Source organism: Arachis ipaensis, chromosome B10 (assembly GCF_059453495.1).
Source record: "Arachis ipaensis isolate K30076 ecotype BB chromosome B10, ASM5945349v1, whole genome shotgun sequence".
NCBI classification, from domain to species: Eukaryota; Viridiplantae; Streptophyta; class Magnoliopsida; order Fabales; family Fabaceae; genus Arachis; species Arachis ipaensis.
Window position 1 is genome coordinate 84,149,984 of NC_142435.1, and position 22,784 is coordinate 84,172,767.

Below are 22,784 nucleotides of genomic sequence, written 5' to 3' on the forward strand. Positions count from 1 at the left end.
TGAATTACAATAGAGCTCCCTAACCCAATGAAAGGGGGTTTAGTGAATCATAGCTCTGAATTCAATTACAAAGAAAAAGAAACTAGCTAAAAGTGAAAGTAAAGGGTCTTTCTAACTTAACTTCTATCCTATTTATACACTTTCTATATTGAGCTTCAGTTGTGCTTCTTGGGCTTTGAGGCCTCTCCTTGCTTTCCTTTTGCCTTGGGTTTATGATCCATCATCTTGATGAGGTTGTTGATCCAGATCCTGTAACATTTATTGAGCCAACTTAGTGATAATCAAATAATGACACATGACTCAATAAATTGAGATTTCAAATTCATCAATACTTCAGGCCCAATCCCATAAACCATGATATTCAATTGGGTTTCATACCAAAGTAAGTTTAAGTTAATAATTGTGCTCAAAGACTAACTTAAATCACAATATTTTTGGCCCAGAAACCCTTTTCAAGAGTGGCGTTTAAGTTGTAGTTTAAGCTTAAACTGCAACTTAAACGCCAGACACTTCCAGTGAGGCCATTTGTAGAAGCACGTTTAAGCTTCAGTTAAGGTTAAACTGAAGCTTAAACGTGGAAATGGAAGAAGGTAGCCCTGGAGAGTCATGTAGTCGAACACGTTTAAGCTTCAGTTTAAGGTTAAACTGAAGCTTAAACGTGGAGATAGGAAGGGCAGCCCTGGAGGTCGAACACGTTTAACCTCCAGTTTGAGGTCAAACTGGAGGTTAAACGTGGAAAAGGGTGGAGGCATACTGGAAGTCGAACACGTTTAACCTCCAGTTTGAGGTCAAACTGGAGGTTAAACGTGGAAGCTTGGAATGGTGGCCCTGGAGGTGTCGAACACGTTTAACCTCCAGTTTGGGGTCAAACTGGAGGTTAAACGTGGAGATGGAGAGAGCAACCCTGGAGTGAAAAAACTATCGAACACGTTTAAGCTCCAGTTTGAGTCAAACTGGAGCTTAAACGTGGAATGGCCCCTGGTACTCTTCCTGGTTCTGGCGTTTAACCTCCAGTTTGAGGTCAAACTGGAGGTTAAACGTGGAACTCCTCCCTGGGTGGCATACTCATTCTGGCGTTTAACCTCCAGTTTGAGGTCAAACTGGAGGTTAAACGTGGAATGCTCCTTAAGTGAGGCTTTTCATTCTGGCGTTTAACCTCCAGTTTGAGGTCAAACTGGAGGTTAAACTTCAATCCCAGCATCTCTTATCCTTCATGATTTTGGCGTTTAAGCTCCAGTTTAGGCTTAAACTGGAACTTAAACTCTACATGTGATATTCAAGCTTCCTTTATTGATTTTGTTGCTTCCTTGCTTAGCCTCTTCTTCCCTGAAATCATCCAAACAATTGCATCAAAGTCTTGCAAAATTTCATGAGAAATCTTTCATTCATAGCATTTAAGTAATATAACTAAAACTCATGGAATTTGCATCAAAATCATATTGTTTGGATGGTTCATTACTTTGTTCTTCATTTAACCATTTTTGGTTACTTTAAGCTCAAGAAAATGCATAAAACAACTAAAACTAACAGAAACATGCTAGTGAAACTAGCCTATGATGCCTTGGCATCAATGTCGAAGAATAATGATTCTAGGAGAGCCTATAAGAAGGCAAAGAAGGTGATCGCAGCACTAAACTTCTCGGCCAAAGCGGCCGGAGAGGGGTCTTCTCAGCCTCTGGTTAAACCTCCTATACCGAGTTCTCCCGGGCCGAGGAGAGCAATTCCTACTCCTCGGGTCCGTCAGGTCGATCCTCCACAATCTTCCGTTGCTGCTTCCGGTCCCCCTCCTAATAAGAAGCAAATAACAACTGAACCTTTCAATCTTGATGCTCCTGACTTTGATGCAGTTGAGTTTGTAGATCAACAAATCGGCCCTTATGGTGTTCTTCCGATGGATGACGTGTCGATTCTTCATTATTTTGATTATATCACCCGGAGTGGTATCAAGTTGGCACACATGGGGGCGGCCCTATACCGGACTGCTCAAAGTCTTCCTCTCCATGCTACTAAAGCTTTTATGGAGGAGGCCAAACAGGGGTTTGATCGGATGAAGGATTTAAAGGGGGAGCTTGAAGTAAGGGTGGCCAGGTTGGAGAAAGATTTGGAAAATGAAAAGGCTATTTCTACTTCTTTGGCTGGCTCTCTGAAATTGGCCGAGGACACGGCTATGCGGCATAAGGACAGTTATTTGACGTCTTACCGGGAGGTGTTGCGTCTGAGAGAAGAGTTAGAGAATGCCTGGGCTGATTATTCTGAACTCCAAAGTCATCTTGTTGGCAGTGTAACTGCTGCCTATAAGAATCTGAGAGAACAAGTTCGGGTTATTGCTCCCGAGGCCGACCTGACCCTCTTTAGCTTGGAGAACATTGTCAGGGATGGCAAGGTTGTCCCTGATGACGAGGATGAGGATGATGTCGATCCTCCTCCTGTAGCCTCTACCAAGGTGTCGCCTTCTGCTGTCCCTGCCGAGGTTGTTCCTCCCGCTTCTGACCCTGATTACCAGATCTTGAACCGGGATGACGGTACTGTAGATGCCGTTCCTCTCCAGACTTGGCCTCCGTCTCCTCAGCCTGATGTTGCTAAAAAGTCTTCTGACCCTTAGTTTTAATCTTTATTCTGGATATGTAGTTGGCCTGGCTTGTGGGCTTTTTTAAACTCTTTATGTTTTGTTTAATTGCTGACACTTTCCCGTTGCTTGCCCAGCAACTTTTGTCTTTTATGAAAAACAAATGGTAGCATGCTTTAGCTTTTTTGAGATAGATTTTGGTGGCCTCTGAGGCTTTTATAACCTTGTGTATGATATCGCGCTTTTGTGCTTGACTTGGTATCTCTTTTGGATTGCTTTGTACTTTGTATCTTGAATCCTTCGAGGTTGTGACTAGGTAGGTCTAACTTGATTTTTGGTTTGTTCCTGCTCCGGCTTGTATTTCCGACGATTTGTAACCGATTTCTTCAAGTTAGTCCTCTGAGTTGTTTTTGCAGTCCTTTTCTAAGTTATTTTTGTAATCCCTTTCCTGGATCTTTGTCAGGTCTTTTTCAGGGATTGCTTCGATAACTTTCTGGTTGTAGGAGTCCGACTTGGTCATATCGGTCTCCTTTAAGTTATTTTTGTAATCCTCTTTCTTGGATCTTTGTCCGATCTCTTTCAGGGACTACTTTGATAACTTTTAAGTAGTAGGAGTCCGACTTGGTCATATCGGTCTCCTTTAAGCTATTTGTAGTCCTTTTTCTTGGATCTTTGTTCGATCTCTTTCAGGGACTACTTTGATAACTTTTAAGTAGTAGGAGTCCGGCTTGGTTATATCGGTCTCCTTTAAGTTATTTGTAGTCCTCCTTCTTGGATCTTTGTCAGATCTCTTTCAGGGACTACTTTGATAACTTTTAAGTAGTAGGAGTCCGACTTGGTTATATCGGTCTCCTTTAAGTTATTTGTAGTCCTCTTTCTTGGATCTTTGTCAGATCTCTTTCAGGGACTTGATGACATGTCATCACATCATGTTTTTCTATGCCTTTTTCCTTTGTTTTCAATAGGTTTTATGCACTTTCTTGAGCCATAAGCAAGCTAAGTGGGTAGATTTTCATGCTTCCTTTGATTTAATCAACCATGTATGAATTCATGCTATTTCATGAGGTTTTATGCTAAAATTGACACATATTATGATAGAATGAATATCTCATGATTATGAGCATAGCTTTGATGTGTTTGGTTGATTAATGATAGGTGAAGAAAGCTTGGAGAAAGGTTGAAGCAAAGAGGAATGGCTAGAAGTGAAGAATGGAAGTTGATCCTGGAGGCATGAAGTTAGCCCCAACGTTAGCCCCCTAACTTGGAGGCTAACGTTGGGCATGAAGATCACTCCCTGGACTCCCCACGTTTGAGCCAACGTTAGCCCCCTAACTTGGAGGCTAACGTTGGCAAGAGAAACTTGAAACTCATCCCTGGGCCAGCCAACGTTTGCGCCAACGTTAGCCCCCTAACTTGGAGGCTAACGTTGGCACATGAGTTATAAAGGGGGAGAAGGCCAACGTTTGCGCCAACGTTAGCCCCCTAACTTGGAGGCTAACGTTGGCACATGAATCACAAAGAGAGAGGGGCCAACGTTTGCGCCAACGTTAGCCCCCTAACTGGGAGGCTAACGTTGGCGCCACACACCACAAGGCATACAAGGGGTATACTTCCAACAAGAATAACTTGAGCTACAGAGCTCCAAATGAGGTGATTCAAGAAGCATTGGAAAGTAGGAATCAAGAGCTTTCCAAGCATATATGGCACTGCATGGTGGGCACTAAAATTGAGGGAGAAAACTGCCCCGCAATGTGCATAAACGAACATGGTGGCAACCTGCAGTGAGGCCAACTGACCTCTGCACCTTCAAAGGAGTATAACTCGAGCTGTAGAGCTCCAAATGATGTGCTCCCAACGGCATTGGAAAGTAGACATCCAGGGCTTTCCAACAATGTATAATAGTATGGGGTGGACAATACATTTGAGCCTCCAGAACTGGCGTTTTCGCCAACGTTTGAGGGCTAACGTTACCTCAAACGCTGCACACCAAAGCCAGCGACCATGCCCTCTTCAAATGATCATAACTTGAGTTGTAGATGTCCAATTGAAGTGATTCCAAGTGGGTTAGAAAGCTGACATTCAGAGCTTTCCAACCATATATGATAGTTTATATTGGGCATAAAATTGGCAACATGACAAGAGGACAAAGTTGGCGCCATAAATGTGCATAAGCAAGGCCAACGTTAGGGTCAAAGTTAGACCCCTAACGTTGGCACCAACGTCCAAACCAGCAGATTGTGTTTGCTGAGGTGAAAAGTTGGGGTCAAAGTTAGACCCCTAACTTTGGCCCTAACGTTGGGACCAACTATGGCTAACTTCAAAACCGGTTCAATTGGTTCACTTCGGTTCTTCTTCAAACTTCAAGAGCAATCAACCAAGGCCTCTTTCAACCCAATTCCATCAAGAGCAAAGGCCCAATTGACACAACTCAGAGGCACAAGAGATAGTTAGAATAGAAATTTCATTTTAATTGTAATTTGTTTTGAATTTCATTTTCATTTTGTAAAAATGCCTATAAATAGGCATCTGTTTCATATTTGTAATGAGGGCTGGCTCCACTAGGGAGCATTAGGATTTGAGAGCTCTCTCTTAGTTTTCAATTTCGTTTTGAATCTTGGGTTGAGAATTGAAGAAATTCTGTTTCAATCTCACCTTGAGAATTTTCTTGTTTACTTTCTCTGCACAATTGAATTTCCATTCCTGTTTACTACTTCACCTTGGCTTCTGCAATTTACTTTTCTTTAATTTCTCTTGCAATTGTTCTTGTTGGATCTAGGAAGGCATTGAGATCTAGACTTGATTATCTAGTCTCTTGGGTCCTGAGATCTTAATTCCAATTTTACATTCTCTGTTTATTGCTTTTCATGTTTATTTACATTTCTGTTTTGGTTCCGAATCAATCAAATCCATCTTCTACTTCTCTGCTTGTTGCAATTTAACTTTTCCTTGTTTAATTTCTGCAAATCCAATTCCCAATTCCCTTTACATTTGATGCAATTTATATTTCTTGTCATTTAAGATTCTTGCAATTTACATTTCTTGCTCTTTAAGTTACTTGCCAATTTACATTCCGCAACTTTAAATTCATTGTCATTTACTTTCTGTTGGTTACAATTTCACACAATTCACATCAATGTTAGCTTGACTAAACTAATCACCCACTAAAGTTGCTTGATCCATCAATCCCTGTGGGATCGACCTCACTCCCGTGAGTTTTTATTACTTGATACGACCCGGTGCACTTGCCGGTTAGTTTTGGGTGTTTTTGGAGAAATTTACTTTTCACCAAAATATCTCATTAAGTTTTTGGCGCCGTTGCCGGGGATTGATTAGATCAACAATGATTAAGTGGGTGAGAAGTCTAGATTAAGCATTTTCTTTATTTTTGGTTTCTGTTTCAAAGTGAAACCAAGGTGTTTGAGTTTTTGCCTCACTAAGAAATTCTCATCTCTGATATGAGTAATTTCAATTTTACTTGGTTGTGTGTTTTACAAAACTCAAATGGAGTTCAACTCATCTCATGATCAAACAAATTCTATGGGATATCACCCACCATCACCAATCTCTAATGATGGGTGGGAATATCACCAAGAAACTTCAAATTCTGGGCTCTCCAATTCATGGAGCCATGCTTCAGAACCACAAGATGAGAAAGAAAAACATATGGGATATTTCCCTCCACCACAAAATGATTCAAGTCATTATTTCAATGGTGGCTGGGAGTATTACCAAGAAACTGCAAATTCTGAGCAGTCAACTCACATGAGAGATTGTCCAACCTCACCGCCCACTTCTACATTTGAAAATTCTTCATCACCTAAATATGCCTCAACACAAACTTCCACGAACCTAGGCCTCTCAAAGCTAGAGATTATGTTTGAAAAATATGAGAGGGAGGTGCAAAGATCTTGGAACGAGCAAGAGAATTCATTCAAAAACATGGAAGTAATGGCAGGCCAATTGTTGAATGCAAGGAAGGAGAAAATGGAAAAACAAGAATGCAAGGTCCCTGTGTTAAGTGAAATTGCAAAAAAGGAGGAGGTGGAAGAGCAAAATGAAGATCCACTTCAAAAATCCAGAGAATTGTTGAAAAGACAAGAACAATTCATGAAGGAACAACAACAAGCCTGGAAAAGGGAAGAAAGTCTCTTAAAAAATATGAATGAAGATTTAGAGAAAATAAGGAAACACTTAGAACCACTGAGCAAGAAAAATGAAGGCCAACTGATGGATATGAAGGAGAAAGTGGAAGAGCAAGATAAGGAGGCCACTGCATCAAGTGAACTTTCAATGAAGAATGAGGTGGTTGAACCTGAAACTGCACTTGAGATGACAAGAGAACATGAAGACTCACAACTCTCACAAACCTCCTTGGACCAAAACGCCTCAACATTTGAATCCATGATTGAAAGGTATGACGAGGAGATGAAGAAATGTTGGGAAGATCGACAAACCTCCCCCATGATAGAGCGATTGAAACAAATGTTGGGTGTAAAAGAGGAAGTGGAGGAGCAAGAGAGTGAAGAAGTCATTCCAAACTCAAGTGAGGAAGAGAAGTACATAAAGGAGGAGTTCATGGAACCACCAATACAAGAGGCCCTGAATGAAGAAATCACTCCAATAATCACACAGCAACCATGTCTTGACATCCAAGAAGTGAAGGCAATTAACAAAAGCACCAAGAAGAGGATTGTGACCAAGACACCAAGGACAACATTCATGAGAAGGTCAACTGCAAACAATCCTCCCCCTGATCCAGCAAGCAAGATCAATCAAGCCAATTTCACAAGGAAGCTTGCTGAGGAGAGACCAAGACAGGGGGCACTAGCTGAAACTTCTCCTCCTTTGAAGTCATTCCTCTTAACAAATTGGAAGAAGAGGAAGAAAGTAAAGAACAGGTAGACAGTAGGTACATTTCTTCTCCTTGCTTTGTTTAAATTTCAATAAATTGGCATATGATCACATTCTAAGTTTGGTGTTGCCCTGCAACAAACTGTTTTCCATCTTCATGGATGATTGCATCAATTTTACATGAAAGTGACACACCAAGATTCTAAGTTTGGTGTGCCACCTATTTTTCTATGCAAATCAATCCAGCAACATCACTTGTCTGCATAATCATATTGCCTTTTACAGTGTTATTTTTCTTCTTAGTTGGATAATTTTTGTTTTCCATTTGTTTCATTTATTTACTTGTTTTTAATGCTTTCCTCCATTAACTGTTTTTGTTAATACATCACCAAGACATCCTTATTCATAACAGATTCTTCACTTGGTGATTGTACTTAACAAATAACAGCTTCATTTGCTTAGTTTTTAGTTAAATAAAATTGACATATGATTGCATTCTAAGTTTGGTGTTGCTATGCAACACAATTTGTTTCCAATCTTTACTGGATACTTGCATTGATTCCAAGTGAAAGTGTCACACTAAGTTTGGTGTGCCACTTATCTTTTATGCAATGTATTGTGCACACCTTCTTATCTATGCAATCAAAATGTCTCTGTCTCTTGTGCCTTGATTGTTATCTTTAATTTTGCTTGCTTAAAACACATGTGCTACTAACACTTCATTGTATAAGACATTCATGATCCATCTTAGCCCCATAGCCACGGTTCTAATAGTTGCTTGAGGATGAGCAAGCATTCTGAGTTTGGTATGGGAAGGAGGAGAATGGGAGGAAAATGACAACAATAGAGAAGATGAACTACAAGGTTGTAAAGTTCCTTTTCCTCTTATTTGTTTCAAGCACTATGAACTGCATGATTGTCTTTACCTTCTCTGTATGCATGTGTGTATGAAAAGGCATAGTTGATTTTTAATTTGCAACATGGTGCTGTGTCATTATGAATACCAACTTGAGTTTTGTGAATCCAAAAGCAGTAAAGCATCATGATCATAAACAAACAAGGAACTAAAGAAGAGTTTAGCATGTGCATACAAGTATTGGAAAGCTAGTATGATTAATTGTTGCTCAATTGCATTAGATTTTATTTAATTGAAGTTTTCATCTAGCACGTTTTGTGAAATCTTTTAAAATCATGAAAACCTTGAAAGCAAATGCAAAATAAAGCAAGAAAAGAAAAAAGGAAAAATTGAGAAAGCTGAAGGCTCTGAGTACCAATGGCAATTTATTTGCTAAGTACTTGTGGTGTTTATGTATCAAGCCAAATGCTTGAAAACAAAACACTTAGAAGTCAAGGCTAGGCTCAAAGTGCAAAAGCACTCCCTCAAAGCTCAAGGCTCTGAGCATCAATGATTAGAGAGTTAAGAAAAGAAAAGAAAAATGAGCTTAATGAAGTCCTCTAATCAAATGCTTGTGGTGCTTATGTATCAAGTGGTAATACTTGAAAACAAAGCATTTAGAAGTCGTAGCTTTGTTATCAACTCATGGGGCAAAGCACCCAAAAGGAGAAGCTAAATAAAAAATTCAAAAGCTTGTTTCAAGGAAGAAATATAAAAGAAAGATTTCATAAATTGAGCTAGATGGAAGCATCAATCATTTACATTTCTTTTGTGATTGTAGCATGCTTAGAAAACTAGCTTACCATGAACATTGAGTTGCTATTCTTCTTACCTTGGATTGTCAATCTTTATTGCATGATTCTCTTCTTGCTTGGGGACAAGCAAGGTTTAAGTTTGGTGTTGTGATGACATGTCATCACATCATGTTTTTCTATGCCTTTTTCCTTTGTTTTCAATAGGTTTTATGCACTTTTTTGAGCCATAAGCAAGCTAAGTGGGTAGATTTTCATGCTTCCTTTGATTTAATCAACCATGTATGAATTCATGCTATTTCATGAGGTTTTATGCTAAAATTGACACATATTATGATAGAATGAATATCTCATGATTATGAGCATAGCTTTGATGTGTTTGGTTGATTAATGATAGGTGAAGAAAGCTTGGAGAAAGGTTGAAGCAAAGAGGAATGGCTAGAAGTGAAGAATGGAAGTTGATCCTGGAGGCATGAAGTTAGCCCCAACGTTAGCCCCCTAACTTGGAGGCTAACGTTGGGCATGAAGATCACTCCCTGGACTCCCCACGTTTGAGCCAACGTTAGCCCCCTAACTTGGAGGCTAACGTTGGCAAGAGAAACTTGAAACTCATCCCTGGGCCAGCCAACGTTTGCGCCAACGTTAGCCCCCTAACTTGGAGGCTAACGTTGGCACATGAGTTATAAAGGGGGAGAAGGCCAACGTTTGCGCCAACGTTAGCCCCCTAACTTGGAGGCTAACGTTGGCACATGAATCACAAAGAGAGAGGGGCCAACGTTTGCGCCAACGTTAGCCCCCTAACTTGGAGGCTAACGTTGGCGCCACACACCACAAGGCATACAAGGGGTATACTTCCAACAAGAATAACTTGAGCTACAGAGCTCCAAATGAGGTGATTCAAGAAGCATTGGAAAGTAGGAATCAAGAGCTTTCCAAGCATATATGGCACTGCATGGTGGGCACTAAAATTGAGGGAGAAAACTGCCCCGCAATGTGCATAAACGAACATGGTGGCAACCTGCAGTGAGGCCAACTGACCTCTGCACCTTCAAAGGAGTATAACTCGAGCTGTAGAGCTCCAAATGATGTGCTCCCAACGGCATTGGAAAGTAGACATCCAGGGCTTTCCAACAATGTATAATAGTATGGGGTGGACAATACATTTGAGCCTCCAGAACTGGCGTTTTCGCCAACGTTTGAGGGCTAACGTTACCTCAAACGCTGCACACCAAAGCCAGCGACCATGCCCTCTTCAAATGATCATAACTTGAGTTGTAGATGTCCAATTGAAGTGATTCCAAGTGGGTTAGAAAGCTGACATTCAGAGCTTTCCAACCATATATGATAGTCTATATTGGGCATAAAATTGGCAACATGACAAGAGGACAAAGTTGGCGCCATAAATGTGCATAAGCAAGGCCAACGTTAGGGTCAAAGTTAGACCCCTAACGTTGGCACCAACGTCCAAACCAGCAGATTGTGTTTGCTGAGGTGAAAAGTTGGGGTCAAAGTTAGACCCCTAACTTTGGCCCTAACGTTGGGACCAACTATGGCTAACTTCAAAACCGGTTCAATTGGTTCACTTCGGTTCTTCTTCAAACTTCAAGAGCAATCAACCAAGGCCTCTTTCAACCCAATTCCATCAAGAGCAAAGGCCCAATTGACACCACTCAGAGGCACAAGAGATAGTTAGAATAGAAATTTCATTTTAATTGTAATTTGTTTTGAATTTCATTTTCATTTTGTAAAAATGCCTATAAATAGGCATCTGTTTCATATTTGTAATGAGGGCTGGCTCCACTAGGGAGCATTAGGATTTGAGAGCTCTCTCTTAGTTTTCAATTTCGTTTTGAATCTTGGGTTGAGAATTGAAGAAATTCTGTTTCAATCTCACCTTGAGAATTTTCTTGTTTACTTTCTCTGCACAATTGAATTTCCATTCCTGTTTACTACTTCACCTTCTCTTGGCTTCTGCAATTTACTTTTCTTTAATTTCTCTTGCAATTGTTCTTGTTGGATCTAGGAAGGCATTGAGATCTAGACTTGGTTATCTAGTCTCTTGGGTCCTGAGATCTTAATTCCAATTTTACATTCTCTGTTTATTGCTTTTCATGTTTATTTACATTTCTGTTTTGGTTCCGAATCAATCAAATCCATCTTCTACTTCTCTGCTTGTTGCAATTTAACTTTTCCTTGTTTAATTTCTGCAAATCCAATTCCCAATTCCCTTTACATTTGATGCAATTTATATTTCTTGTCATTTAAGATTCTTGCAATTTACATTTCTTGCTCTTTAAGTTACTTGCCAATTTACATTCCGCAACTTTAAATTCATTGTCATTTACTTTCTGTTGGTTACAATTTCACACAATTCACATCAATGTTAGCTTGACTAAACTAATCACCCACTAAAGTTGCTTGATCCATCAATCCCTGTGGGATCGACCTCACTCCCGTGAGTTTTTATTACTTGATACGACCCGGTGCACTTGCCGGTTAGTTTTGGGTGTTTTTGGAGAAATTTACTTTTCACCAAAATATCTCATCAGGACTACTTTGATAACTTTTAAGTAGTAGGAGTCCAACTTGGTTATATCGGTCTCCTTTAAGTTATTTGTAGTCCTCTTTCTTGTATCTTTGATAGATCTCTTTCAGGGACTACTTTGATAACTTCTCATTTTGGGCTGACTTTGTCATGTCGAGCCCTTCTAAGTTAAAGTAATCCTCTTTAATAGGGTTGGCTAGACCTCTTTCCAGGGTTTACTTATAACTTGGGTTGACTTGGTCCGACTTCTCAGCGTCGGCCAGTCTTTAAGTTATTATTTTAGCAATCCGTAAGACCTCGTCAGGTCCTTTTTTGGATCACTTTCGATAACTTCTTACATTATTCTGTGTTCATCTTTGCCAATTTGTAGAAAGTGGTTGTCATCTCTAGATCGTCCTTTGGGTGAATCGCGTTTTCACTTTTATCAGACGGTTGTCTTTATCGTGATCGTGCAGTGAAATTGTTTTTCACTTTCTGCCGATCTGTTGCTTTATAATCGGACGATGAATGCTTCAGATTAATGCGTCTTGAAATCTTTGTAGAATATCTAAAATATATTTTATTTAAAGGAAAAGTGCAAATATATACATATGGGATTGTCTGAGTCTCAACTTGGTGCCTCATTAAAAAACCTTTTCGGAAAAAAGAGTGCATCCAATGATGAGATCTTTTATCTTTTTTAACTGTAGTACCTTCTGAGGTTGCAGGCGTTCCATGACCTGGGAAGCTCTCGTCCATCGAGTTCAGACAGTCTGTAGTAGCCCTTTCCAAGTACTTCTACAATTCGGTAGGGTCCTTTCCAGTTTGCTGCCAGCTTTCCCTCTCCTGGTCGAGTTGTTCCGATATCATTTCGGATTAGGATGAGATCAATTTCTGTAAAATTTCTCGGCACTACCCTTTGATTATATCTGGAAGCCATTCGGCGTTTTAGAGCTTCTTCCCTGATCCGAGCTCTTTCTTGGATTTCGGGTAACAAGTCGAGCTCCTCTCTTTGAAGTTGGAAGTTTGCTTCCTCGTTGTAGTGAACTACTCTGGGCGACCCTTCCTCAATCTCTAATGGAATCATCGCCTCTGTTCCGTATGCTAATCGGAAGGGGGATTCCTTCGTGGTGGAATGTGGCGTTGTTCGATATGCCCACAGGACCTGTGGGAGCTCTTCTGCCCAGGCTCCCTTTGCATCTTGTAATCTCCGTTTTAATCCAGCCAATATGACTTTGTTAGCAGCTTCGGCCTGCCCATTGGCTTGTGGATGTTCGACGGAGGTGTACTGGTGCTTTATATTCAAGTCGGCTACGAGTTTTCTGAAGCCTGCATCCGTGAATTGAGTGCCATTGTCTGTAGTTATCGAATATGGAATCCCGAATCTCGTGACAATGTTTCTATATAAGAATTTTTGACTCCTTTGAGCGGTGGCATTGGCTAGGGGTTCTGCCTCAATCCACTTCGTGAAGTAATCTACTCCCACTATGAGAAATTTAACTTGTCCTGATCCTTGTGGGAAGGGGCCGAGAAGATCGAGTCCCCATTTTGCAAATGGCCAAGGTGAAGTCACGCTGATGAACTCTTCTGGCGGGGCGATGTGAAAGTTGGCATGTTTTTTACATGGTGGACATGTCTTTACAAATTTTGTGGCTTCTTTCTGTAGAGTTGGCCAATAAAATCCTGTCCGGAGTACTTTTTTGGCGAGAGCTCACGCTCTGAGACGATTGCCACAAATGCCGCTATGTATTTCTTCTAGCACTTCCTTTGTGTTGGAGGTCGGCACGCATTTTAGTAAAGGTATTGAGATTCCTCTTTTGTACAGGATGTTGTTTATGATGGTGTAGTATTGTGCCTCCCTTTTTAACTTTTTTTGCCTCCTTTTCTTCTGCGGGGAGTGTTCCTTCTTTGAGGTATTTGACTATGGGGGTCATCCATCCTTGGTCCTGACTTGTTATGGCCAGGACTTGTTCTTCTTCCGAGATTGACGGGTTTTGCAACATTTCCTGGATGAGGCTTCTATTGTTGCCCCCTGGTTTGGTGCTGGCTAGTTTTGAGAGTGCATCAGCTCGGGCATTTCGTTCGCGGGGTATGTGGCAGATCTTATATTCCCCGACTTGTCCGATTAGTTCCTTGGTTTTGTCTAAATATTTTTTTATGGTGGGGTCTTTGGTTTGGTAGCTCCCTATTATTTGTGATGTGATCACTTGTGAATCGCTGTAAATGTTGAGTTTTTGAGCTCCGACCTCTTTAGCTAGCTTCAAACCAGCTAATAGTGCTTCATATTCCGCTTGGTTATTGGAAGCCGGGAACCCGAACTTGAGGGAAAGCTCAACTTAGGTCCCTTGGTTGCTTTCTATTATCACGCCTGCACCGCTTCTTGTTTTATTTGAGGAACCATCCACGTAGAGATTCCATTCTGCGGGAGTTTCCGGGGATTCTGTGAATTCTGCGATGAAGTCGGCCAGATACTGTGATTTGATGGCCGTCCGAGCTTCATATTGGAGGTCGAACTCCGATAACTCGACTGCCCATTGTAAGATTCTGCCTGCTAAATCTGTTTTTTGCAGTATTCCTTTTATGGGCTGGTTAGTTCTAACCTTAATGGTGTGAGCCTGAAAGTACGGGCGGAGTCATCGAGATGTTAGGACGAGAGTATAGGCAAATTTTTCTATTTTCTGGCAGTTCAGCTCGGATCCCTGTAGTGCTTTGCTAATGAAGTAGACGGGTTGTTGCCCATTTTCGTCTTCTCTGACTAGTGCTGAGGCTATCGCCCGGCTTCCTACTGCGAGATATAATATAAGTGGTTCTCCTTCTTGTGGTCGAGATAGGATAGGTGGCCGTCCTAAGAACTCCTTGAAGTCTTGGAAGTCTTGTTCACATTCTGTTGTCCATTCGAACTGTTTTCCCTTTCTTAAAGTAGCATAGAAGGGGAGAGATCTTATCGCAGCTCCTGCTAAAAATCGGGATAGGGCGGCCAATCTCCCGTTGAGTTGCTGTACCTCTTTGACACAGGTTAGGCTCTTCATGTCGAGTATAGCTTGACATTTGTCTGGATTTGCTTCAATTCCCCTTTGTGTTAGCATGAAACCCAAGAATTTACCTGCTTCAACTGCGAAGGTGCATTTTGCGGGGTTGAGTCGCATGTCATGCTTCCTTATAGTGTCGAATACTTGGGACAGGTCGGACAATAATGTATTTTCGTTCTGTGTTTTTATCAACATGTCGTCCACATAGACTTCCATGATTTTCCCGATGTGATCTGAGAAGACTTTATTCATTAGCCTTTGATAAGTAGCTCCTGCGTTCTTAAGACCGAAAGGCATCACGATGTAGCAGTAGTTCGCCTTTGGTGTTAAGAACGATGTTTTTTCTTGATCTGGTGGATACATGGGGATTTGGTTGTATCCCGAATAGGCGTCCATAAATGAGAGGTACCTATATCCAGAGGAAGCATCTACCAGAGCGTCAATACTTGGGAGTGGATATGGATCTTTTGGGCAGGCTTTGTTGAGATCGGTGTAATCGGTACACATGCGCCACTTCCCGTTTGACTTTTTCACCAAAACGACGTTGGCTAGCCATAGTGGATACTTGACTTCTCTTATGAATCCTGCCTCCAATAACGCTTGTACCTGTTCTTCCACAGCTCGGGATCGTTCTGGTCCGAGTTTTCTTCGTTTCTGCTGCACCGGCCGAGATTCTGGATAGACCGCTAACTTGTGGCACATTAACTTAGGGTCTATTCCTGGCATGTCTGCGGCTTTCCATGCGAAGAGGTCGACATTATCTCGCAAGAATTGTATCAGTGATTCTTTTGATTCTCCTCTTAGGACCGTGCCGATATTAGTCGTTTTATCCAAGGTGTCTCCAATCTTAACCTTCTCTATCTCGCCTTCTGGGTGCGGACGGAGTTCTTCTCGACGCTGAGCTCCACCAAGCTCAATTGTATGAAACTCTTCTCCTCTGCCTTTGAGGTTTAAGCTCTCGTTATAGCAGCGACATGCCATCTTTTGATCTGCTTTTACCGTGGCTATCCCCTCTGTAGTTGGGAATTTCATGCATAGATGTGGAGTTGAGACTATTGCTCCGAGTCGATTGAGTGTTGTCCGTCCTATGAGAGCATTGTAGGCTAAACTTACGTCGACCACAATGTAGTCTATTTTGAGGGTCCTAGATTGGTTCCCCTTTCCAAAAGTAGTGTGTAGCGATACGTATCCCAACGGTTGTATCGGAGTGTCTCCTAGTCCAAATAGATTGTTCGGGTATGCTCTCAGTTCCCTTTCGTCTAAGCCGAGTTTGTCGAAGGCTGTTTTGAATAAGATGTAGGCAGAACTCTCTTGGTCTACTAGTGTGCGGTGTAAATTGGCGTTCGCCAGTATAATTGTGATGACCATGGGGTCGTCGTGTCCCGGGATGATGCCGGATGCGTCTTCTTTAGTGAATGTTATCGCCGGGATGTCGGGTGCGTCCTCCTTTCCCTCAACGTGGTATACTTCTTTAAGGTATCTCTTTCGGGATGATTTGGAGATCCCGCTTCCTGCGAATCCGCCATGTATCATGTGGACGTGTCTTTCTGGTGTCCGAGGTGACCGTTCAGTTCGTCCATCATCTTTGTCTCTCCGTCTTTTTCTTTGGTCATCATCCCGGGTGGCCAGAAATCGATCTAATTTTCCTTCTCTTACCAATTTTTCTATGATGTTTTTCAAATCGAAACATTCGTTGGTAGAGTGTCCCCGAATTCGATGGTAGTCACAATACTCCTTCTGATTTCCTCCTCCCCTTTTGCCTTTGAGTGGTCGCGCTGGGGGGATTTTCTCAGTATGGCAAACTTCTTTGTATATGTCGACCAGGGATACTTTGAGAGGAGTGTAGTTGTGGTACTTTTTGATTTTCTCACCCTGTCGATCTTCTTTTCTTTTGGAGTCCTTGTCATTGTCTTGGTAGGAGGCTCTAGATTTTGAGGTTTCTCCCAACCGAGCGTTTTCTTCCATGTTGATGTATTTTTCTGCTCTCTCCTGTACTTCGTCCAAGGAGGTGGGATACTGTTTTGATATGGATTGGCTGAAAGATCCTTCTCGTAAGCCATTGATAAGCCCCATGATGGCGGCCTCTGTTGGTAAACTTTGTATGTCCATGCATGTTTTGTTGAATCTTTCCATGTAGTTGCGGAGGCTTTCCCGATCTCCTTGCTTGATCCCTAGTAAGCTGGGTGCGTGCTTGGCCTTATCCTTCTGGACAGAGAATCTGGCCAGGAACTTTTTGGCCAGATCATCGAAGTTTGAGATGGACCTCGGAGGTAAGTTGTCGAACCATCTGATCGCCGTTTTTGTGAGAGTTGTTGGGAAAGCTTTGCAGCGAACGGCATCCGAGGCATCGGTAAGGTACATCCTGCTTCTGAAATTGCTAAGATGATGGTTGGGATCTGTAGTGCCATCGTACAAAACCATAATCGGAAGCTTGAAGTCCTTTGGAATTTTGGTCTTCATGATTTCCCTGGTGAATGGGTCCTGTTCTTTGCGCGATTTTTCTTCAGGTGTGGTCCGATGAGCTTTTGTTTTGAGGTCGGCTTCTAATTGCTGTAGTTTTTCTTCTAGTTCTCGACGTCGTCGTACTTCTCTTTGTAGATCTTTTCCGATCTCCCGTTGTTGCTGGGTTTCTTTCTCTAGCTGCTTTAATCGATCTTGGAGTGCTTCCATGGCTCCCGGATTTGGTGAGTTTTGGTCTCCGTTGGATTCCGGGGTATCCTTTAGCGTAGTGTTCGCGTTCTTGTGCGGCGTTCTGTTTTCCAGATCTGAATCGTGGTCGTTGTCATGGCCGTCCGCCATGGTTTTGGGATGACTTCCAGGTTCCCCGGCAACGGCGCCAAAGTTCCGAGGGTTACCTGAAACTGGAGGTCGATCTCGGATGAGATCTTCTGTACTGGTCAGAGATAACGAGTCCGGCTGGCTAATGACGGCCGGAGCTGTTGGGTCCGACTTGTTGGACTTACTGCACTGCTGATCCTTGGCCACCGGAGGGTGGGGGGTACCTGCAAGAGACTCCGATGCCTAAGTTAGCACGGGTATTAAGCAGGTTTTTATGTAGAATCAGTATATGAGTTATACCTGGGTGCTCCAGCGTATTTATAGTAGTGTGGGCTGATCTTTCTGATTAGATAAGTTAGTTATCTTATCTTATCTTATCTTATCTTGAGTGAAGTCAGCTTATCTTCAAGGGAACCGCCTTTATCTCTATAGGCTGGGATTGCCTTTTGATTCTGGGTCGTGTTCCTCTATTTGGGCCCTTTTATTGGGCTTTGCTGTCGATTTTGCCAACTTCTTCATAAAGAAGTCGATCCGCTTGACCTGAACAAGTCGGTCGCTTCGCTACTGAACATCCCCGTTCGGACAGCTCGACCCTGGGTATGAACAGTGCTCAAAACTGAGACTAAATTAAAAGCTCAGTAAAGTCCAGCTAAAGATAGTAAAGAAGCGCTTGCTGGGAGGTAACCCAGCCATTATAAAAAATTAGATGTTTATAACAATTATATGAGTCTATTTAATTTTGTTATTCATGTTCGTTAATGCATTTTAGTGAATAAGTCAGGGAAATGAAGGTTCAGGACATAAAGCAGAGGAATCACAGAGAAAAAGAGCTCACTGGCGTCAAAACGCCAGTAAAGGAGCATTTTGGGCATTAAATGCCAGAATGGCTATCATTCTGGGCGTTTAACGCTAGTAAGGCTATCATTCTGGGCGTTAAACGCCAGAAACAGTAGCATCTTGGGCATTCAGAAAAAAGCCTAGTAACAAAAAAATTCTTGCATTTAACGCCAGGATGGCTATCATTCTGGGTGTTTAACGCCAGAACAGCAAAGGGGAGGTAATTTTGTTTCCAATTCGATTTTTTTCAATTTTTCATGTTTTAATTCATAATTTTTTTGCATAAAAAATATTTCAAATGTTCATCTTTCAATTTCTATTTTCAAAAATAAATAACCCTTTCAATTCCTTTTAATTCTTTTTTTAATTCTTTTTAAATCTTGTCCATATCTTTTTCCAAACTCACATATCTTCTCAAATTCTTTTTAAATCCTTTTATTTTTTTTAACATTAACAATTTTTCCAAAATTAATTACCTCATTCTTCTTCTACTCCCTTCTATCTTATTTTGCTCGAGGATGAGCAAAGCTTTTAAGTTTGGTGTGAAAAAGTTCTGCTTTTTGCTTTCCATTACCACTTATGGCACCCAAAGTCAGAGAATCCTCTAGAAAGAGGAAAGGGAAGGCAATTGCTTCCGCCTCCGAACCTTGGGAGATGGAGAAATTCATCACCGAAGCCCATCACTAAGAAAGAGGATGGAGCAAACTAGAGGAGCTTAAGCACTCCAGTGGACCATCAAGAGGAAGAAGTAGCCGCCGTCACTAAGGTGGACCCGCTCCTTAATTCCCTTGCTTTTATTGTTATTTGTCTATTTTTATGTTTATTTTTTGTCTAAGTCTTGTTTTTATTACATGATCATTAGTGTTTAGAGTCTATGCCTTAAAGCTATGAATGATTCCATGAATCTCTCACCTTTCTTAAATGAAAAATACTTTTATTTGCAAAAGAAAAAAAGTACATGAATTTTAAATTTTATCTTGAAGATAGTTTAATTATTTTAATGTGGTGGCAATACTTTTTATTTTCTGAATGTATGCTTAAACAATGCATATTTGAAATTGGAATTAAGAAAAGTTGGCTCTTGAAAGAATAATGAAAAAGGAGACATGTTATTCGTGATCTGAAAAATCATAAAATTGATTCTTGAAGCAAGAAAAAGCAGTGAAAAAGCAAAAGCTTGCGGAAAAAAATGCAAAAAAGAAAGGAAAAAAAGAAAAAGCAAGCAGAAAAAACCAATAGCTCTTTAAACTAAAAGGCATGAGCAAAAAGCCAATAACCCTTTAAACTAAAAGGCAAGGGTAAAAGGATCCAAGGCTTTGAGCATTAATAGATAGGAGGGCCCAAAGGAATAAAATCCTGGCCTAAGCGGCTAAATCAAGTTGTCCCTAACCATGTGCTTGTATCATGAAGGTCCAAGTGAAAAGCTTGAGACTGAGTAGTAAAAGTCGTGATCCAAAGCAAAAGAGTGTGCTTAAGAACTCTGGGCACCTCTAACTGGGGACTCTAGCAAAGCTGAGTCACAATCTGAAAAGGTTCACCCAGTTATGTGTTCGTGGCATTTATGTATCCAGTGGTAATACTGGAAAACAAAATGCTAAGGGTCACGGCCAAGACTCATAAAGTAGCTGTGTTCAAGAATAAAAAAGAACTTAACTAGGAAAATTAATAACATTATCTAAATTTCTGAGTTCCTAAAGAGGCCAACAATTCTGAACTCCATTGGAGAGTGAGATGCCAAAACTATTCAGAAGCAAAAAGCTATTATTCCCGCTCATCTAATTGAGACTAAGCTTCATTGATAATTTTGAAATTTATTATATATTCTCTTCTTTTATCCTATTTTGTTTTTGGTTGCTTGAGGACAAGCAACATTTTAAGTTTGGTGTTGTGATGAGCGGATATTTTATACCCTTTTTGGCATTGTTTTTATATAGTTTTTAGTATGTTTTAGTTACTTTTTAGTATATTTTTATTAGTTTTTATGAAAAAATAACATTTCTGAACTTTACTATGAGTTTGTTGGTTTTTCTAAAATTTCAGGTATTTTCTGGCTGAAATTGAGGGACCTGAGCAAAAATCTGATTTAGAGGCTGAGAAAGGACTGCAGATGCTGTTGGATTCTGACCTCCCTGCACTCAAACACATTTTTCTGGAGCTACAGAATTCCAATTAGCGTTGTTCTCAATTGGGCTTGAAAGCTATAAAAATGTATAATATTCCATACTTTGCCCGAGATTTGATGGCCCAAACTGACGTTAAACACCAGCCAGAGACCCTTTTCTGGTGTAAAATGCCGGAACTGGCACCCAAGCTGGCGTTTAACTCCAAGAATGGCCTATGCATGTGAAAGCTTCAAATCTTAGCCTAAACACTCCCCAAGTAGGCCCCGAAAGTGGATTTCTGCACTATCTGCACTTAGTTACTCATTTTCTGTAAACCTAAGTTACTAGTTTAATATAAAAACTACTTTTAGAGATTCATTTTGGAGGGATGACATTTTACATCTCATATTTTATCTTCTACGGCATGAGTCTCTAAACCCCATAGGTGGAGGTGAGGAGCTCTGCTGTGTCTCAATGGATTAATGCAATTACTATTATTTTCTATTCGATCACGCTTGATTCTGTTCCAAGATACTCACTCGTACTTCAATATAAAGAATATGATGATCCGTGACACCCATCATCATTCTTAAATTTATGAACGCGTGCTTAACAACCACTCCCGTTCTATCTGAGCTCAACGTAGTCATTGGGCGACAGCTTGAGTGCATATCTCTTGGGTTTCTAATCCACGAGTTTGACTTGCATCTCCTGACAACAGAGCATTCAAACCCATGAGATCAGAACCTCTGTTGTGAAGGCTAGAACAAACGAGCTTCAAACTCACAAATGTTGGGTGCAGTGACAGTGTGCAAAAGGACAGAGAGGTCTTATTCCGACATGAGAGAGAACCGACAGATGATTAGCCGTGCGGTAGCTGTGCCTGGTATTTTTCATCCGAGACGAGAGATCCGACACATGATTAGCCGTACAGAAGCCGTGGCTGGACCATTTTCATTGAGAGGAAGGATGGTAGCCATTGACAATGGTGATCCACCAACATACAGCCGGCCATAGAAGAAGCCATGCGTGTTTGGGGAAAAGGACAGTAGAAAAGCAGAGATTCAGACGACAGAGCATCTTCAGAACCTCAACCTGCTCCTCATTACAGAATCACAAGTATCATTCATTTCATGTTATTTACTTTTCATAAACAAAATCATTCATATCATTTGAACCTCCTGACTAAGATTTACAGGAAGAACCATAGCTTGCTTCAAGCCGGCAATCTCCGTGGGATCGACCCTTACTCACGTAAGGTATTACTTGGACAACCTAGTGCACTTGCTGGTTAGTTGTACCGAAGCTGTGAAAAGTGTGATCACAATTCCGTGCACTAAGAACCAAGAATTGGTGGGAATTCCAAGAAGAATTAAAGCACAAGCCACCTTGATGAGGAGCTCCCCATAAGTCCAACTTAAGGACAATAAACAAAAGTGCTAGGTGGGAGACACGCCACCATGGTAAAATCTTTCATTTTTCTCTTATGTACATATTGGTAGGATTAGTTTAAATTCATGTTTTGTTTAGTTTTTTGAGTTTATTTGGTAGTTTAACATGTTAAATAAGGTTTTATGGTGTTTTGGTAGCTGTTTGGAGGTTTGGAAGGCTTGGTTTGGTGCAAAAACATAAAAAATTTTGAAAAACAGAGCGCCATCCACGCGTACGCACACCTCACGCGTACGCGTTCCCCAAGCATCTTCGACCATCCACGTTCATGCGTCATGCACGCGTACGCGTGGATACCAAATTTTCACCTCCCAGCCAAAAACCCGAGAGTTGCGCCTGCACTGTGCGAACGTTGTGCCTGAGGCACAAAACTCAACCCACGCGTAAGCGTGAAAGACGCATGCGCGTCCCCTCTCTGGTTTGCAATGCACACGTACGCGTGACCCATGCGTACACGTCGCATCCATTTCACCTCAATCCACGCGCACGCATGACATACGCGTACGCGTGGATGCTCTTCTTTCACACACCTCTTTTCTTCTCTTCTTCCCATTTCTTTCCTTCTTCTTCTTCTCCCCTTCTCCTACCCTTCATCCAACACTTCCAAACACCATTTATAACCATTTAGTTAGTAGTTAATTAGTTTACGTTCTCATTTCATTTTCTCTTTTCCATTATAAGTGTTGGATTATTGATTTTGTTTACTATACATTGCTGCTTATTATTAACTAAATGCTACTTTAGCATGATTGTTTTTGGATGTTCATTGTTGGATGCTATTGTTGAGATCAGGACTTATTGCTTGGTTTTTAAATTTTCATGCTTAATGTTGTGAATACCAAGTACATATAGCATTGCCTTCAAGCTTTCTAATTCTTTTGAATTGCATGATTTGGCCACCATGTGATTTGAATATTTTCTTTGATTAGGCAATTAATTGATGGATGTTGTGCATTTATCTCAATACATTGTGCTTCTTAATCATATGCATCCATATGTTT